A 22,610-nucleotide genomic window follows, 5' to 3' on the forward strand; every position below is an offset into this window, starting at 1 on the left:
GACCATGTTGAAAAATTGTATGATATTGCTAATGACCTATCAGATTTTGATAATAGGAGAGTTGCTCTGCAACTGAAAATTTTTTCTTATTTGAATAATTAAAAGAATAAAAATTTTGATCTATTTCCTTGTGCCTTGGGTAGAAAGAAGAAATTGAAAAATAAGGAAGAGTGGAGTAAAGAATTGGATGACCTTTTCTGCACAAGGATAAATAAAGTTATTAATGAAAAGGGGCATGCCTGGTGGGCCACCATGATAGAAGAATTGGTTAAAGTCCAATTATTTTTTGATTCTTTGAAGTAAGAATTTGTTGGTTTTGAAAAGGAGGCTGGTTATATTTTAAAAAGGAAAAATGATATCCTACAGTTCAGCTGGCCAGATGATATACAATTTGACACTTGGATGGCAAATCTTATGTTGAACAAGCAGTTAGAGGAGGACAGTTCAGATGATGATGAGAAACTAGAAGGCGAGGTGTAGGTTATTGACACCTCTGCACCAGAACTTAAAAAAGAAGGGGAAAAGGTAATAATGCCTGCTCAGGGTGAAAGCAGTGAGAACCCGCAGGAGAAAACCGATTTGGAGGTATCACAAGATCATCCTTCTTTGGCCAGCTTGGTAGCCACATATTCTGAGGAGCCAAAATAATGAGAGATAAATTAGAAGTTGATGATTCACAATAGAAATTGGAATGGGCCTACCTAAAGGAATATTTGATATGCATGGCATTCAGTTGTGATTGTTTTTGTCTTTTGTATGATGCTTTGTTCCTTGGACACTTGTCAAATCACAATTGCCCTTTGCTTGTTGCAACTCATGCTATATAAATGAGTTTTCAAGGCATTGTGATGGTCTGAGACTTGTGCAATTTTTTGTTTCTTTCAAGAAGAGTACATATTCAGTCGGTCCAATAGTATGCAGAGGTTTTGATTTTGCCTCCATTGTACTTTTTGATAAACAAATTGAAATGACAGAAATGGCAATCTATTCTGGGCATTCAATTGGTTTTCTATTGGTTATTGTATTAGTCATATGAAAAGGATAATACAAAGGGGTATTTACACTATATCTGTGGATCATCAATTTTTGTCTCCAGTTTATGGGTTTGTTTACTTTGAAGTCATTTAAATAAGGTTTATTTGGCTGAATGTAGTCTGGATGGGTTGTATGCTAGTTTTATTGTTGCTTTTAATTCAAGAAATTATATAAATGCTTCAGTAAATCAGTAGGTTTTATGAGTTCATAAAAGGGATATTGCATAAGAATGGAGATGGGTGATTGCAGTTGATTAATTCTTATACAAGTTATTTGAATTAGATCTCCTGCCAATAGTCAATTTCTTGTCCAATGGATAAGACACTAGTCCTATAAATTAGAAGTAAACAAGGATGAATTCTACTGCTGCATATCAAATCATCTTAAAAAATCAAAATTATTTTCAATCATGTTCAAGAATTATAAATGCTGGTCTCAACTCATTTATATCTAATTCCTGAGTCTTAGGTAGCTGCTATTTCCAAGATTATTTGTAAATTTTAGGAGAATTATGACCAGACCTGCTAATAAGGGATGTGTATAAGTTTAAGAGCATTGAAGAATTGAAGTGAGATGTGTATGTATGTGAGGCTAACAGAGGAGAATCAGAATGAAACTAAGATAATTTCATTTTTGAATTCTACTGCACGGTGCACTTGAACAGATCATTTCTTGTTCCTCTTTGTGCCCACCACTTAGCCCACATTATTGAGTGTCCTATACAAGAAATTCTTATAGCAAGCAATTTATCCAAGATTCTTGGAGTTGTTCCACTATAAGATATGATGAAATCATGAACTAATTGCCTATTATTTAAGAAAATGAGAAACACTATAAGACACTTTGTAGTGCTACAATAATAGCCAAATCACCAAAGTAGGCATGCTTTTTGGATCATATTCTCTCTCAGACACAGATGTAACATGCATTTTGGTTGTAGGTGATTTCTAGGAGCTTGGGGTTCACTATCAATTCCAACACCTTCGACTAAAATTTTTGAACAAGTCAAAAGTTGTTCCACTAAAATAATTACTAATAAACTTTATCATTGTTCAAGTCAAAAGTTTATCATTAGCAAAAATGGTAGATAATTTTGTTCATGGTCTCAAGGAAATCAAAGACTACTTGACAATAGCAAGAAACAACACAGATGAATTAGAAATAGTCTATCACAATGAAAGACATATTTTTCCCACCATAACACTAGCAGTGCTCTACTATCTCATTTTTGGTAATAGAGACACCCCCCAAACATGAAGGATTCACCCCCCAAACATCTTCAAACATGAAATGATCCACTATCTATTAGACTGGTGTCTAATCCAGGCTAAACCTCCATCAGCAATTACCATCCAACACTACACTTGCACCAAGTTTTCCCACTCTCCTGCATTAATATAGTACAAATAAATTATCACAACCTCATTTTCTCCCACCAATAATAGTGACTACAGGTGGTAGGAGAGAATCTACATTGGAAACTTCAGAATAAGTACAGTTGACTGTGCCTGACTAGTCACTGGTTTGAATGCACCAGTCTATTATTCCTTACTCAACCCGCAATGAAAATTAAAAGAATGCATGGACAAGATAAAAATAATAATAAAATGTTCTCACATTAAATATTAGTCAAAATGCATTTGATACATCATAGGAACTCACTATTCCATGGGACAAAGACTGAATTGCAGAGAACGGGATTATTTTATTGATTATAATTTTTTTGCAATGCCTTGTCTCACCACCCCAACTCTACTTCTCCCCCAAACACTCGACAAATCCCTTCTAAATAACCAAACAACAGTAAACAACCACTGGTGTCTAACTATCTGACTGTTACCAGTTAGTTATAAACTGAAATTTGTTGTCTAGTTGACACAAAGTGTCAACTTTGACAACTTACAATCATATATGCCTTTAATATATTTCACTAACATTTTCAAAGGTTTTATAACTTCACTAACCCTTCCAAATACACCTAAAACCCTTACGAGTTGTACTAGGCCTAAAGACACCTAAAACCCTTAAAAGCTTTTCTTTGCATTTTTTTTACATTTGATACTTTTCTTATAGGTGGACATGTCTATCACAAACATCCAATATGTCTGTCCTTAGACTTCATGGCAAAAACCCTACAAACAACACAAAAAAAATAAGGACATGAACCATCCAACATCGCTAATAGCTTGTGGATATCCCAAAGATGCATAAGTTCATGACTTGTGAAAACCAAAAAGATAAGACTAACTTGTATAACAAGCGAATAACAAAAATGATTTTATGTCTGTGTTATGTTTGACAATGACAATGATATTTGGATTCAAGTATGAGGAAATTTGTATCAATCAATTCATTAAATATCATTTGAATACAAAGAAGATTTTAAGAGATTCAAGAGCATAATTATAAGCCAAATTTGTGAAAGACCAAAATCAGACCTAAGTGAACAGACATGTGAAGGCTTATTTTGAATATGATGAGCAAATCTAAGGCATAATTTTTATGAAGGTATATTCCAAGTTTAGAGCATTTATTGAAAAACAATATTTCAAATCTTGGTGGATTATTCATAAGTACAAGGCAGATTTGTTGAAGACCTCGAAGGAGATCTAAGGCAAATCTACCTACATTATAAACACTTTGCATTTCAAAGGTCAGTTCCTTCTACATTGCAAGATTTGAGGTTGGTGTCCCTTGCTAATTGAGTCTATACATTTGTTTGAAGTTATATACATGCATACATCTGTGTGTGTGTGTGTGTGTGTGTGTGTGTGTGTGTGTTTCTGTGTGTGTGTGTACATACAAACACAATTCACCTACAAGGATTTCCATGCTAAATAGTATATGCATCTTGTCTTCTTTTGTTAGACATCAACTATGTGAATGCTTTCTACATTGCTTTCAATTGACTAAATATATATAATAAAATATGCAGGTTTCTATGCCAAACTAACTCCAATGTGGACAAATATCTAATCATTGGGATTTAAACTAAGCAAGAACTATATGTTAAAGGAACCAAAAGATTACTACAATGAGACTATTACAAGCGAAAAAACTTCAGTCTCATTAAAGAGAATTGGGATGTGTGTTTGAAGACTTAACAAATTTGAGCTTCACTTGGTTTCAAGAATACTATAATATTCTCTACTTAACAAGGCCAACCATGTGAAGGTGGAAGCTCATCTGGCCTCACCCCCCTCCCCCTAACATCAATCTAAAGTACCCATTATCATCTAATTACATACTTCATTCATTAATTCATCCATTTATGAACTATAACATTCAATCAATACAATCACATAACATTCATTAATATGATATAAAAATCATTAATACACAATACTAATCAAAACTTCATTAACACATAACAATATTCATTAACATAAAATAAAAATATGTATTAATACGCATCATTCATACATAATTACTTAAAACAAAGTTCTTTCATTATCCAACAAGGTTTATCAAAGAAGATTTTTAAAACATCATTTCTTTTTTTTGTTTTTTTGAGCTCTCTTAAGAAAAGTGCTCATAGGGACATCTCTATCTGCTTCATTCTCCTCCTCTTTTGGCACGTGTAATGTCAAATTACGATGGCTCCTTCTCTTTGGAGGAGCAGGAGGTTGCTGCAATAAAGCGGGCTCTGTTGCAAGAACAAGTGAATGCAATAAATTGGCATACTCTTTTTCTTTTTCTAACTATTACAAGTTTGTAATTAAGTACGAGTACAACATAAAATGCATTTTTCTTACCTAACAATGCCACATCATCTACATTAACATTTTGATCTGCCACCGCGTCAACGTGTTGAACACTTGGAACATGGTCCAGTCCTTCAGCATGATGTTCAACATGCTCTGAAATATTCAAAAAAAGGATACATGTCAAATTCCAATTGAAGATGTTAAATTGTATTCATAATTGCATAATTAATTTCCAATAGCAAATTAATACCTCCACCACTATAATGCACATCATGGCCTTCGTCGGGAGCAGGTTCTGTCATAGGATATGAAGGCTACAGTAAAATGTTATGCACATTGTTATGTAGTCAACTTACGTTTAAAACTAATACCAAAAAAGAATCTTCTCAACTATTTAATTTCATTTACTTTTCATCTAACCAATTTACCTGTGAGATATCATTTGGTGCACTGAATTCTTGGGCAAGGCTTACAGATTCTTCACGTAGGCGTGCAACCACAACTTTATAGCCTTCCTTCAAGGCATTTTTTCTATCTTCATTTGTGACCTCCACATTGAAATCTATGCCCTATGGTTTTTGCTTGATAACGTCAGTTTTCCATGTATGGTTTCATTAAACAAAATTGTTTGCAACATTATATTTTTAAAAAAAACAAAATTCATTGCTCTACTTACAAGTGGAGACTGCAGATTCATATAGCCACCAGAGCCAAGTTTGTGTTGGCCAACCTTTTCTATTCTCACTTTTGTAGCCATGAATGTGTCCTACAATCTATGAAAAATTTCAAACATCTTAGATTATATATTTACAAATATCAATAATTAGTGCATGCTTACAATGTACTTAATACTATAATGACATACCTCTTTTTGCCCTGTGCTGCTTCATTATCTCTATCTTCACATAGCCTTTTCTCCTTTGCATCTTCTATTATTTCATTCCACTCCACTGCTGGAATCATAGGAGGATGGTCGTACTTTGGGTTATCCTTAAGACCCCTTCTATATTGATCCCTCACAGTCTTTATATGCTTTGCTGCTCTTTTCAAAAGTAGGCCAGTGTCAAAAATGTTTTTTTCAAATTTCTCCTCAATGGATGCAATCAGCTGATTTTTTAATTCCCCAGTTTATAAATTCCACCTTTTTAAAAAAAAATAGATTTTTAGATCAATAACTTTAATATATTACAATAAATAGAATAAAATAAAAATTATGTAGCAATGATATGAAACTACATACCTTTTTTGTATTGTGGGTCCAAACAGTCTCAATGTCATATGAAAAAGATGTTCAAAGAAAGCATTATTACCTACAAAAACATAAAGGATTTATCAGTCCAAAATGAGTAATGTAAAAGTAAACTAAATTTACACTTTAAAAAATATCAATTTTAAAGCACCTAGAAGCTTTCGTTCTCTTAATGGAAACATAGTTTTCTTATTCAGCAACAATGTCCCTTCATACAAACCAGTACTAATCACACGAAGTGCTCCAAGAAATGGATCAGCTTCAGTAGTACTACTCTCTGTTGCTCTATCAACTGAAACATCATAACAATTAAATGACAATTTTAGTACTGCTCTCTGTTGGTCTACCTCCTTGCCTGTGTCCATGTCTCTCTATGTGTGGCTATATATATATATATATATATATATATATATATATATATATATATATATATATATATATATATATATATATATACATATATATATATATATATACATATATATATATATATATACATATATATATATATATATATGTATATATGTATATATGTATATATGTATGTATATATATGTATATATATATATGTATATATATATATATATGTATGTATATATATATATATGTATGTATATATATATATATGTATGTATATATATATATATATATATATATGTATGTATATATATATATATATGTATGTATATATATATATATATGTATGTATACATATATATATATATGTATACATATATATATATATATGTATGTATGTATACATATATATATGTATAGTATACATATGTATATATATACATATATATATACATATGTATATATATACATATATACATATGTATATATATACATATGTATATATATATGTATATATATACATATGTATATATATATGTATATATATACATATATGTATATTATATATATATATATATATGTATATTATATATATATATATATGTATATTATATACATATATGTATATATATACATATGTATATATATACATATATATATATAATATACATATATGTATATATATATATGTATATACATATATATGTATATACATATATATGTATATACATATATATATATGTATATATATATGTGTGTGTGTATATATATATATGTATGTATATATATATATATATATGTATATATATATGTATATGTATATATATATATATGTATATGTATATATATATATATATGTATATATATATATATATGTATGTATATATATATGCATGTATATATATATATGTATGTATATATGTGTGTATGTATGTATGTATGTATGTATGTGTGGTGTGTGTATGCATGTGTTTGTGTGTATGCAAGCTTCTGTAGACATCATTTAAGCACTAATGTGCTACTTCGTTGTTCATCAACTTGTAGAAAGACATTACAAAATATAGCAAAACAAGGTTTTACCAGTTCTACTGGGCATAGATGATAATGTTTGCATGGTCCTTGTTGTCGACAATGCAGCAGACAATACTGGATCGCCAACTAAAGGAGGAGTCTGCACTTCATCATGAGCTGAAGAATAGAATATTGTTAGCAAAGACATTTGTAATGGATAAATATCAAATGGGATACTAGCGAGAAACGTTGACAAAAAAAAAGGTAAGTGTTATAATGTTGATCAAAACAAACAAAGTGTTACTTACACGAAGGTACTGTGAAACAACCCTGACCATGTTTAGCATGTGATGTCGCAATTGGCACATATGTCTATATAAGAACACATAAAATCAAAGATCATGATCCATAAGATACTATAAAATATTAATATCTATTGAACTTCTATTACTGCTTTAGTCAAATTATTGCTTACTTTCAAAGATTGGATTCTACAGTCCAATTCTATTCTCAGTGCCTCTTTCTCCTCACTTCTGTCATCCTTGATGATAATTTTAACAAGCTCATCAGTGTATCTTTGTGTAATTTTTTGGGTGATGAATACAAGGTCAGTACTAAGGCCAATGTCATGTAGATATGATGCCCGTATTTCAGATTGCATTTGATCAGCGATCATTGTAGCTTTTTCCTATCAGTTGTGACATCAAATATTCGTCTACTTTCATCAAAATAACTCCAAATCCATAAAGAAAAGAACATAATAATAGGACATTTGTTTCTATATTAACATTAAAATTTACAATAATTAATGTTTACCTCTACTGAAGGTGTCTGACATGGTGCATCCATATCGCCCTGTGAAAAAAATTAGTAAGTCTTAAAAATTAGCAGTGAAATTAAAGTAATAGACTTACCAAAAAAATATTAATAATAAAGTAGATTGTATATGTAAATCATTTGTCTTAAGTTAAAAATTTAGCGTAACTAATGTTTATATCTAAAACAATATTTGGCATGTTCTACTTAATGTTTATATGTGCACATATGGTTTGGAGAGAAATATTTGGTCATACAAGACCCCATCATAGTTGACATTGATCGGACCTGAAGATTTCATTGATCATCATGATCATCATCCATGTCATCATCATCATCATCACCATCATCGTACTCGTCACTTTTTTCGTCGTCGTCACCACCACCATCTTCATCACCATCATCATCCTCTTGATCACTATCATCATCATGACCATCATCACCATGATCATCACCATTTTCATCACCATGATCATGATTGTCATCAGAATCATCATCATCATTATCACCATTATTGTTAGCATGACCAAAATCATCACCATCTTCTTCTTCTTCATCACTGGGTAACTGTTGTTCTTGATAATCATTTACTTCCTCTTGTGCTTCTTCAATATCTTCTTCTTCGATCACATTATACTTTACGGGCCTTCCTCTTGGCTCATGTCTAACAAAAAATGACCAACTTGGTTTGTCTGAAACACCAAAGTAAAACACTTGCTCGCATTGACTTGGAAGAACGTAGGGCTCATCTCCGACTAGCTCAAATGACCTTGTATTAATCATAGTAAATCCACTGTCGTGTTCAATAACAGTCCTATCAGGATCACTTTGATTCAGTTGTAACCTAAACCATTTGATGACAACTAGAACTATTTTGAATGAATTAAAGTCGCACTCAAGTATATCATCCAAAATGCCATAGTATCAATTTTCAGATTGTTGAGGATATATGTCAGTTCTAGATGAAATATTGGTGACCGCAAAGACAGCACTTATCTCGGATTCACACGTTTTCTTAGTTTCATCTAACTTTTTTGTGCAAAATTTATAGTCATGGTAGTACATAGCTTTGTGCTCTTTGACCTAAAATTATTCAAACATGTCAAGAATCTTCGCATTGATCTGTGAGTTGATATTAAACTTATGTCTCATGATTAGTAATCTTATGCATACCTTTGTATCTCTTAAGCCATATATTAGATCAAGTACCATTGGCATAACATTGGGATCTCCATTACAATGAGCTTCTTTAATCAATGATGCAACACCATCCCATGTTAATGAGCGACCATTTTCTTGAGACTGTTCAATCCACACTGTCATCCAATCAAGATTGTTTGCAATATACAAGTGTAGTGCATCCCACTCACGACCAACTATAAAGAAGACAATTACACCAGTTAGAAACAACTTATATATATTGATGATGGATAAGAATTGTTAAATTACAAAAAAAAATTATAATTACCTCTCACCCTCCTCAATCTACCTTTCCCCGTCAGGTACTCCCCTTTGAATTTGTCATTACAGTTGGGATCCCAAATACGATCTAGATGGATACCTGCTGCAAACTTTGGAAGATATTCACTGATATACACCATGGTTTGGTATATCATATATCCCTCTATCATAGAACCCTCAGGATGTGCTCTTTGTCGAACCAAGCCCTTCATAAATTTCAAATGCCTCTCAACCATCCACATTGATCGAGCTTGTACGGGTCCACACAATTCAATCTCCTCAACTTGATGTATGAGGTAGTGTTCTTGAGCATTGAAAAATGTTGGAGGTAAACACTTTTGCATTTCACACATAAGCTGTGGAATTTTTCTCTTCCAATATTTTATATCTTTTTTATCAATTTTTTTAGATGATAACCACCTAAATGAGATTCAACATGCAAAAACACATAGAGGAGATTTCAAATAAAATTATACAATAGAATTCAGATAAAAAGCTACAAATCTAAGAAAAAACACTCTTCTAACCTCATGTATTTTCCAAGATCATATATAACTTGTTTAATACCGTTGTCAAACTTTTGTGGAAGGGATAGAGGTAGGATGAACTACAATCATTAAAAAATGATCATTTCAATATATTATTAAATAATGCAACTGGTACTACATTCAATCTTACAAATATATTGTAAATAGAAAACATGACTTACCTTAAAGAATGTATGCCAATCATGTGTCTTCAACCTTGGCCCAAAATCACCCTTCTTTGATAGAAGAGTGCTTATATTTGCAGCAAATCCTATTGGAAATCTTGTTTTTTTTATGACTTCTTTTAATGCATCACTTTGCTGCTCCGTTAATAACCAAGGAAGGGCACTTGTATTTATGAGATCTCCATTCCTATTTGATTCAATGAAAACTTTTAGTGCATGATTAGATTCATGAATGTCAGTACAAATTTTAGCAATTTTTTCTCTATCATGCCTTCCATCCAACATTTTCCATAGTGTCTCTGTTACATTCTTTCCAATATGCATAGCATCAAACAAATGCACGATTGGGAGATCCTTGTAGTATAGTAACCTACTAAATTGAGTAGGATAACTTTTCATTCCTCTAGGAATTTTGTCATTGATGCCTTGACGACCTTCACGAGCATCAGTTACAGCATTAGTAAATATAAGACAATATTGAAATACAAATTGTAAACTTTGGATGACAAATTGGACATTACTTCAACGATTTAGTTGATTGTATTCCAAATTCCATAAATGAGGTGTCATTCTTCGTGGCCTTGATGATGTCTTTTCTTTTCCATTGAAAAGATGTTTTTCGGCAATTCGACACCTATGATTATTGTGGAGAAATTGTCTAAACTCATCAAACACCTACTTTCCTAAACTTCTCAAATGATGACATTTCATCTTTGGACCACAAATTGGACATGCAAATTTTCCCTTTGTCTAAAAATCTAAAAGATCATGTATAATTGGATCATGTACAATTATCATGTGCAACTTAAGCATTTGATAGTAATGTGTAAGCACTATAATAGACCAAAAATATGTGATCTTAACAATATAACATATCGCAAAAATGAGTTAGCCCAAGGGCATCATGTATTGTCCATACAAGCATTGCATGGAATTGAAATTGTCGATGTCCTATCAATCTAGAGGTGTCATACATAGTGATGTCATTCTGTAACTTCAACAACTCATCAATTAGGGGCTCAATATACACGTTCATATCTTTAACTTGGTATTTACCTAGCAATTGAATGAACATAAACATTATGTAATTATTATAACCATTTTCATGCATTATTTATAAATTAATTTAGATAACTATAAAAAAAATACCTGGCACAATCATTGACAACATTATGTGCTCCCTCTTTATGGACATCCAAGGAGGAATGTTATTGTTAATAACAAAAATAGGCCATACTGAGTAAACAGATCTCATATCCCCATATGGATTGACACCATCCTCTGCCAATGAAAGTTTTAGATTATGAGGTTCTTCTTTAAAGTGTGACCATGTTTCTTCTATCTCTTTAAATGCAGAACCATCGGCAGGCATTCACATAATGTCATCCTGACTTCTATTGCGTGCATGGTAATCCATAAATTGTGCCAAGCTAGCGCACTTGAATAACTGTTGCAAACATCGAATAATGAGAATGTACCGAAGAACCTTGTGAGGCACTTTTTTTGTTATTTGATCTTACCGATATCTACTAACATGAAAATTAGGACATTCTGTTGCAAATTCATGTTGTTTATGATATAGAATGTGATCATTGGGACATGCATGTATTGTCTGATACTTCATTCCAATCTGATCCATAATGTTAGATAATTCTCGGTACGAACGAGGCAAAATATTTGATGGTGGTAACAAAAACTCACTAATCAACCTACAACAACAAATATGCATTGTTAATATAATAAATAGTAATTGTATACTAACCTTGAAGATGACAAAAATGAGATACCTTAGCATACATGACACTGCTACATTGGATATGCTATTCATAACCTTTAAGTTTACCAACAACACTATAGCCGACAGTAGAGTTGTTTGGGAGCCTAGGTATAAGGGCTCGTGTGCCTTCTCAAGTAAAGGTATATCAAGACCATCTTCATCATTAATATTAGATTCACTAGTACCATCATTGTGAGCCTCTTCATCACTTGCTCCAATACCGTCTTCTTCAATCATGTCCTCTGGCACATTATCATCCTCTTCGATGGCAGTGTTATCCTCAACTTGGATATTCACACCTCCATGTTCCTCCAGTAGGAAATCCAAATTCAGCAATGGATGAAAATCATGGCACCCTTCAACATGACCATATTGCCTACAATGACTCTGGGCTGTTGTGATTAGAATTCTTCGATTCTTTAAACCCTTACACTTTTTGCAAGGACAATAACATTTATCAAGTTTTCTTCGGAATTGAGCCTACAATGCAGCCATTGTCTCATTATTTTTTCCTAGATTCATATTGTCAGACGTGGTCTTTCTTCACAGGAAAATATACCTACAAATAAATTGGACATGTTTTGATTAATGTTTATATCTACACATATGGTTTTTGTTAATTAATGTTTTCAAATGTAACTAAAATGATTACAAACATATCAAAAAGGACCTTCACAAGGTCTTATTACATCAACTGTTCTAACATGGTCATGTTGGTTATCTTGAGACCTTAATGTCTTCTCATGCCTTCAACCTTGACCTTGATGCTCCTGCATCATTCTCCCAAGGATCGAGGAAAGTTGGATCATCATGGAATTGAGTAGGCAGACCTTCTAGGAAGTTGCAATACTTCAACCTTGTAAGTGTCATGTCAATGCAATGGGTACTAAACAAACAATTTAAGTTGATGAGAAATGGTTGTTATGAATTCAAATTGTAAGCATCACCTCAATGCATTGGGTATTAAACAAACAATTCAAGCTAATGAGTATGGGTTTTTATGAACCACAACTCATGAAATATGTATTAAGTCCATACCCACTGTTTACAATGAGTATGAGTTTTTTTTCTAAGAACATACCTGTTGTTTACAGTCAGTAAGTTTCTATATCCTCTAACAAATTTGAAGCAATGAGCCAAAGTCACACGGTTGAAGATGATCATTGTCCCCTCAAAGCGCCATCGTTTGATAAATTGTTGCATTGAAATATGATCTAGAAAGGGCCTTTCCACATAGTATGTTGGCACTATTTGGCAATGATCGATCATGTGGTTATTGCAAAAAGGCTAAGGACCAAACATGGAATCATGGAGATAGTGCACAGATGTACAAGGAAAATTTGTTGCTCTTTAGCTACTAATCTTGCTTTGTGCTTGTCAATTAAAAAATTATTTTTAAACTTGATCTTAATACTTTTTATAATCAATGGCTTTCTTTCCAATGTCTATCTCTCGACTCAACACATTTTTTCATTTTTCTTTCCTTCTTGCTTCATCATAAATACTTGGTTCGCAAGCACTTATGGTGTTCTTCTTGCTAAGATTATGAAGTGGACAATGAATTTCAATCTAGATAATCAAATGTTTGGCTCAACTTTTTTGGGTAAGTGTGATGTATGCAGTGCACTATAAATTTTATCTTCAATGAAAGGATTAGCACCTCTAATTTTCAAATGGCAATCAACCAAAACTAGCTAACAATCTAACCTAAAAAATACATTTTATGCCAAATTCCAATCACAGTTAAAGAAATTTAGCTATTGGAAAATGGCAAGATTATGTCTTATTTCAGATATGCAATAAAATGGGCAAGAAATGTGGAAGAACGTTAAGTTTTTATCCACCAAAACATGAGTAAAATTGTATAAACTGAATGTATTTTTAAAAATAATGTCAATTTCATTCAAAAGAAATATTTTGCATGCAACTTGCTGAAGATATTTCAAGTTCAGCAACTCTTTAATCACAGGATCCACAATAGTTGGAAGCTTTGACCTGTCTGTCAGCTGTGGCTTGGCTTGCAGCAACAAAAAATTCTTAGTATATGCATCTCAACATTTAAAAAATACATCAAGCAATTCAGGTCAGTTACAGTCTATAGATTAACTGGCATTTGTTTCTTCTTTAACATACTCGACAATCAAGTAAAATTAATAGGAATACAAGACAAAACTTGGAATTCTACTAATGTCATCAATGTTAATCTTGGGTACTAGCACAAAGCCAGTAAGAAATCTGCAGTTGTACCAACCAAGATATTTACAAGACTTGATCACAAAAGGTTCATTTAGCACAAAACAACTTCAAAAATATTGTATATATACACTCTTTGATGTTGTCAAAGGGAACAATTATTTTAATGATGTTTTACATAAGAATTGCTAGAGGAAATTATAAGCATGAAATATATTCAAGTTTTGACACTAAGGAATTGAAACATCCGCACTCAAGAATTGCCTAGAGTATTTAAAGTGTGTGTATCCCACAAATGAAATTGGTATAAATGTTACAACCACCAAATTTGGAGGGCATGAAAATTTAGTCATCACTATCCTATGTAGTACACTTAATTTCATATGTTGGAATCATTTTGTGACTTGTACACATGATAGTCCAATAGTTTTTAATGTCATCTTCATCACAATTTTTCTATGATAGTCTAATAGTTGCAGGTGGCATCTTCGTCACAATATTTTCATGATAGTTTTGTTGGTCTGAATTTTTGCATAATCGAATTCCTTTATCCAAGGTATAGAAGAATTCAGATTGGGATCCACCTATGATGAATAGGGTTTCTAGCCAAGTCATATTTTGTAGGTCTTTGAAGCAATTTTTTGTTGAAACCCTAGGTCTTGTTTTCTTTTAAATTTTTTGGGCGTGAAACTAAAAATATGTGAAGATTCCCATCCTTTTCGAAATTTTCACACCCTAAGTCACATCTTTTCTTTTGTGTTTTTGACCGCCTGATCCCTAAAAGATCTACGGCAATCGCTATCTTGCTATGAAAAGATACAAGTATTTTACCCTTAGCAACATAGCAACCACTGCTAAGTTGAAAAGTGGTACTATCAAGTGGAAATACGATGATCGGAGATTGTATTGTTTCAGAGATATTTCATCATGTTTACAACAGACATGTCAAAACTTGAAAAGGAATTACAACATTGAGGTACAAAAGGTGTCAACAGAAATCTTAGCTTTTTCGATTAGTCGCTTTGTAGCTATCGAAGAAATTGGGCACTTTTCCGTTAGCGACATGACGCCTTCACCAAAAATAATGGCCGGCAGTCACTTTTAAATTTTTTGATGATCATAAGTTTTTTTAGGTTGTGTGGTGTACGTGTTGTTTTATTATGTGTCAGATGCATTAACGAGGGTAGTTATGACTTCACTTGCCTTTATCTTTTCGACCCTAAATTTTGATGAGTCACCAAAAATCGCTATGTCGCTATCGAAGAATTGGTGTCTCTCGTCGTTAGCAACATAGCACCCAGACGAAAAGTAGCACTGCAAAAACTTTTCAGAGTAAGTGGGTCCCAAAAAGTACTCCATCAGATATCAATTATAAAGCTTTGGAACACGCTGGCATCTAATGGGCTACACGTATACGCTGGGAAAATCAAAGACACCGGGATTCGCTATGTCACTATCGAGAACTTGTTCTTCTTTCCATTAGCAACATAGTGCCCGGCCGAGAAATAAACAAATATGGGCCCCAAGAAATAGGTAATATAGCCAGGATTTCATCACATCATCAATGATTGCACCCACACCCTATTCACAAAATATATGAAAGACTGATCATCAGATCTATCTCAAATCCATGATCATCGCTATCTAGCTATGGCGAGTTGCACGAAGGTTATGAATAGCGACATGGCGACAAGGGGCCCACCATATTTCTTTTGAGCAATGCATAAAATGTCATCTGCATGATCAAATCAGGATCAATGACGGGCGCTATCTCGCTATGGCAAGGTGCTCACTCTTTATGTATAGCGAGATAGCGCCTAAGTGATACGTGTCCTCAGATTTTTGTGGGTCCAGTTTAGAGGCGCCAACAATGAAGGAAAGGTACACATGGAAAAATTTTATTGGGTTGACTGCTAGCTTGTCAAGAGGAACATGAGTCATCTTTGCTTGCATCCCTGGATCGTAGGATTTTTCATAAATCCACGGTGTAAATTTGAATATAGAAGGTGATGCCACCCTGTGCATTTATGAGAGATGAAAGCTTCGTGTGTGAAGAAAAATAGAGTATAACATAGAAGATTTTCTTAATTCCACCGTACTCGAACAAAGATTTAGAGCATTTCTAAGCAGAAATGGTTGCTGAGAAGATCATGCTGGATTCAGTAAGATTGTGAAGCAATTTGTTCGCAGAAAGATTACAGTAACACTGAGAAGAACTAGAAAGAAATTCAAAGTAAGTACTTGCATTATAATCCTCCTCCTGTTTCAATTCCTTTGAGAGTTAATTAAAATGGCTCCAAAATATAAAGCATTTTTTGGTCAAGAGAACTATTTGGATAGGAATGTCCACGATGATTTGCTTGAACTGCTCCCTTCTTCCACTATTGAAACTATAGAAGTTAAGAGGCTAACTTCATTAAACCCTAGGCCGAAAATAGAAGATGGGCTATATGACAAAGGAAACTGGGTTAGGGATGCAACAACTTCACAGACTGGTCTTGTTTTATTCAAAAAATGGTTTTCAAAGAGGAACCTTTTTGCCCCACATGCCAACATCTGGAATTTTGGTCTAGGGAAAATGGTGGTTCCTAGTGTTTTCATGGATTATGATCTTTTGGAAGTTGTAGCTAAGAATTATGACCAAGCCCTTAGGCTAGTGAGGAGAATTGATGGTGAAATCTTGATTACAATCAACGCAGAGGAGATTAGGGAAGTGTTCAGTTTAGGGCCTATCACTGATTATCATGTTCCCATTGATTTGAAAGGGTTAGAAAATGAGTATATGTCTAAGAGAGATGCAGTTAGGCAAGGATCGTTGAGCACACACAGGTAGAATTGGAACACTGCCAGCAATAACAGCATCCTTCAGGGAGCCTTTCAAAAGGGCGTACTTCAATTCTAGGGCTATAGAAATATATAGGTCCTTGTGTAAAGTTTTTGGGAGAGATGAAGAAGAGTTCATGCCTGTGGATTTTATGTATATGATTACTCAGATTTCCTCTTTTGGTGTGGATATAATTTTTGATTTTGCTTCTTACTTAGCTGAGGAGATTCACATTGGACTGATTGGAATTGCTAAGGGTAAGGTGGAAAAAATTGTTTTGTCAGGTTTGATAGATATTTCGCTTCAAATCTGAGATGCCTCCTATTAAGGGACAATCCCAAAATCCCCAAAGCATTAATGAATCTCATTAGGCCTATGGACAACCCAAGTGGTTTGAAAGTTTCACATAATTGGGGAGATTTCATTCCATATTCTGTTTCTACTGTATTTAGAATATATGGTTTTAAAGGAAGCCCTCACGTACTACCCTACCAAGTGCCTTTGAAGGTAGGAGTTGCTGAGATATTGTGGCAGCTAGGAGGAGCAGAGGAAGCCCTTCTATTGAAAAGAAAAAAGGGGTCAATTTTTTCTACTTGCACAGTGGCTCATCATTTTGTAATCACAAAAGGAGGTTGGCTTTCTCTGCACAAGATTTTGAATCCTTATAAGATGGCCACTTCCCATCCTCATTTTTGTGATTCTGAAGGATTTTATCATTTGGCTCTGAGGCAGAGAATTAAGCTTGGTAAAATTGAGCATGAATTTTATTTTCCTGAAGACTTAATAAGGAATGAGTACTCCTTGCAGGAGCAAGAGACTAGGAAAGAAAAGTGGAAAGTCTTTTCTAAAATTTTGGATTTCATTCATTGTTTTGACCCAGATTATAGTCCTTTGGACGATGCAGTTACAAATGTAGATAAGATGAGAAAACTTATGAATAATTTTCCTAAAATAATAGAGGCAATGAATGAAAAGAAGCAATTCTTTATTAGGTTCTACCCGGATAAGGCCAGGGAAGTAATGGGAAGATTGGGTTTTACTCCCAATATAAGGGCAGGTCAATTAACTGTCCAAAAAAGGCCAAGAAATACTATTGTTCAAAATAAAAATAATACAGTGGACAAAGGCAAACAAATAATTGAGTCCACTAGTAGGGTTTTGGAAGAGAGGCCTACTGAGCCCTCCTCTAAGAGGAGAAAAATAATAAGAGAGGAGGATTCTCATGTTGAGGAGTATTCACCTTCACAGACCCCTTTGAGAACTAGGGAGGAGCAGCTCACTATTGAGCAAATTGAACAAATTGGATCACAAGGGAGAGTTTTTGTCACTCAAGCAGAGATCGATGAAGGGAATCACCAGGAACCTCCTGTGCCAAGCCTCGAGCTGACTGTAGCTGATTTTAAGGGAAGGGAATTGGACCCTATTTTGGAACAAGCCAACCAGCAATTTTTGTCAGATGACAGTTTTGTAAGGTCTAGGGCTTTCCATCAATTTTCTTGGAGGGCAAACATCCACAATTTTGAGGAAAGATGTAAGAACATGAAAACAGAGCATCCAAAAATGGATGAAGCCTCCATCCAAAACCAAATAAAGGAGAAAATGATGCAAGAATTCTAGAACATTACCCCTGAGGAGGGAAGGCAAATGGTAAAAACTTCTAGCATACTATTGTTGCCTAATTGGGATATTGCAGATGCATTGATTTTCAACTCTATTTCTAATAGACTGGAGTTACAAGACCCAAATAAAAAGGAATTTGCAGGGACTGCTTTTAGTGATGATCAAGCTGCTCTTGTTATGTGGTCATTAAGAAGAGGATCCAGGATTGTATCAGCACAGCCTGATGGTTCAGGACTGATAGGGAATATTATTGTGAGGAGAGTTGTTGATACCTCACACATACAGGCAGCCCACATGAATGTGGATTATTCTCATTTTTCCTTGGCTATTGCTAAAAGGGAGTAAAAGGAAATGTTTGAATTACAAAGTAAATATGAGACAGTTGTGGATGCCTACAATAAAGAGGTAAAAAGGAGAGTTGAGCTTGAGAACAAGCTACTGGGAAAATCCACCAGGCCTAAAATAACATACCCTCGCCCCCCTATTGAACCTTTCAAATCTACCCCCCTCATTGAAATACTAGACACACCCCAAGGGCCACATTATTACACTGCTGGAGATTTTGAAGAAGAAAAGAGTAAACTATGGGCCTTACATGTAGAGTTGGAATCTAAATATGAAGATAAACTAAGAACAGCTCTTACATATGTAGGAGACAAGGTTGAATGGCCACTAATCCATGATCGATTGGCCAGGGTGATTAACATCTGGGAGGAGTTAAAAGCAGATGATGAGGCTCTAAAGCCTATTGTGAACAAATGGGTGAGAAGCGAGAAAGCAATAACCTTATTGTGTCTATCTTTTATAAATAATTCTCGTGATCAGATTGATAAAACCTCTGCCATTGTTTTTGATCTTGCTGATTTTGATAGCAAAAGGATACATTTACAGACGATAATAATAGTCTACTTAGACAAATATAAGAGCCAAAAATTCAATTTATTTCCTCATGCCCTAGATAAGAAAAATAGTTTGAAAAGAAAAGAGGAATGGGCGAAGGAACTTGATGATTTATTTTGTTTAAGAATGAATCAAGTCATAAATGAAACAGGGCATGCACAGTGGGCCACCACAACAGAAGAAATGGTGAAAGCCAAAATATTCTTTGATTCTTTAAAACAGGAATTTGTTGATATTGATAATGAGGCTGATTATATAATAAAGAAACAGAAGGATATTTTGCAATTCAATTGGCCAGATGACACATTATTTGACAGGTGGATGGCAGAAATGCCTTCTAGTGAACAATTTGATGTAGATGAAACTGACAGTGATGAGGTGTAGGGTGAGGAAGTCCAAATCATTGATACCATCACTACTCAAACCCAATTAGAAGAAGAAGACAAGGAAAACCTATCACTTTCAGTTGCAGAACTGGGACCACAAGATGCCAATACAATTAAAGAAAAGGAAAAGGTAGAAGTTGTCCTTACCATGTAGAATGAAGGTGGTGGAAGCCTGCAGGTGGAGGTTAATGTGCACTCGTCAAAACAAGCTTCATCGTTGGATAATTTAGCAGTTACATATGAAGATGAATCAGATCAATAGCCAACTCAGCAACATTAGAACATGTAACTGAAGTTGACCCACCAAAAGGAATGATTTGATTTCGATATCTTCTGTTACCCATAGTTTTGTCATTTTGTGATAGGTGTATGTAGATATTCCTTGTAAAAGACACCTGTCAATTTCTCTTAGCCTGAAGCTTGTTGCATTTCACACCATATAAGTGAAATTCTAGGGCAAGAGAAAAGGTTCGAATTCTATTTGCTAAGTGATACACTTAGTCTGTTTTTGGTCCACCATTTTTGAGCAAAAATTCGTGATGTATTTTCTCTGTCAAATCTTGAGAATACATGAATATAGAATGATCTGTGTTTCTTTCTGAAGGTCATTCTAAGTCTATTGTAAATTGTATACAATTTTCAAGGAAAATGAATACAAATTATGAACTGTCCCCATATCAGTTCTTTCTGAACTTTGTCTCCTTTTGATTACTTGGTTATCTTGATGTTGTATAAGTAAAGGCTTATGAAATTGAATGCAGTTCAATTAGGTTGTATATCTGTTTATCATGGCTATTAATTCAATGGATTAAGTAAAAGCTTTGATGAATTTGATAAGGTTTTTGTAGTAGTGCAAAGGATTTTGAATGACGATTTCTGATAAGAATTGCTGATAAAAAAATTTGTAAGGCAACAAATTAGATCTAGAGATTTGTAGTAGACTTTGAATCCCAATGGATTAGGCACTGATCAAATTTAATCCAGCTGAAAGAGAAATGTGTTACACATGATTGTCAAAATGAAGAATTATAATCAACTTTACTTTTATTTCCTGTAGATCTTCAAAGTTGGCCTCTACTTGTTTGCATGGAATGTTTTAGCTTTAGTTAGCCATTATTGTTGAGAACATCTACAGACCTATAGAAGATTCTTGGCCATATCTGTTATATGGGATGTGTTTATTAAAGTATCAAGAATTGTACATGTATTGGAGAATTTGAGATGAGAATCAGAATGAAACTAAGATAATTCTCATACAGTTTTTCCAGTCTTGTATCATCCCTGGGTATACCCACCATGGTTTTGCAGAGCCAAAAGAGTAGAAAACCACCCTTGGTTTTGTAGAAGTTTGGCCCAAACAGTGTGCACATACAATTGATAATAAGAATTGGCTAGTCTTTAGACTATGTGAGTATTGTTATCTTGGCATTAAGCATTTTGTTGCTTAGTAGTTTTAAAACACCAACAAGTTTGTTATTCATCCAAATGGAAACCCTTGTAGGAAGACCTAATTGCAATGCAACAATTAAATGTAATGTTGAAATATAGGAGAGAGATTCTTTTGGTTGAACTAGAAGATAAATCATCTTCTAACAAAATGACAGAGACTTTTAGTTAAGGATCCAAAGTACATCAATTCAATTATAGTCTAGTAAATTTAGGTGTCATCTTCATCATAATTTTTTGAATATAGTCCAGTATTTGTAGGTGTCATCTTCATCAAAAAAATTTCATGATAGTCTATTAGTTTGAGGACTCATCTCCATCACAAGTTTTCCATGGCATACTTGTAGTTAGAGGTGTATTGAAGACCTTTTATCACTACATGAGCTAGTAGTAGATGGTGATTATTCATTATCATCATCATCATCTAACGTAGAATCACATGAATATCATGTTTTATAGCCCACATGGCCTAGGTATTGAGGGTACAACTCCAAGCACTAAACACACTAGATTTCAAATTATTATCTTTATGTGTTGATGTTTAAGTTGAATGTTCTAGAGTTGAAGAGAGAAACACACTCAATTTTTTTTTCTTTTTGTTCTTTTTTTGAATATGAAATTGTTGTCTAAATGATACAATATAATTATGTATCATTAAAACAAAAATACAAGAAAAATATGATACCAACACAACTATATTTATAAAACAAAAAATTTGTCATTATTATTTCTTCTAAGCTTTTACAACTATAGCTTCTGCATATACATTTCCTTTATTTTCTTTCATTACTATAACAAAAAGTATAATAGTTGTTACAATAGACCAACATTCCAAATGTGATGCAGGAGCATCTAGAGGTATAAGGGCAATCCTATGTCACCCAAAAAAAATGTACTTAGACTTAGTTTTTGTTTCATGTCTTTACATTTTTGGATACCCATTTGGGTCAAATAAAGGTCCCAACTCTCACAGTTCCACTATCAGTGTGTTTGAAAATCCCAAAAAAATAGGAGCATGCAATTTAGCCATCATTTTGGTGACCTAGAAGGTATGAATTGGCCAGATGAATGTAATCGTGATTTAGAGCATTCCAGAAAAAGAATCAGGTCAAAAGG

Source organism: Cupressus sempervirens, chromosome 1 (genome assembly GCF_028749045.1).
Source record: "Cupressus sempervirens isolate cs-2001-9-10 chromosome 1, ASM2874904v1, whole genome shotgun sequence".
NCBI lineage: Eukaryota > Viridiplantae > Streptophyta > Pinopsida > Cupressales > Cupressaceae > Cupressus > Cupressus sempervirens.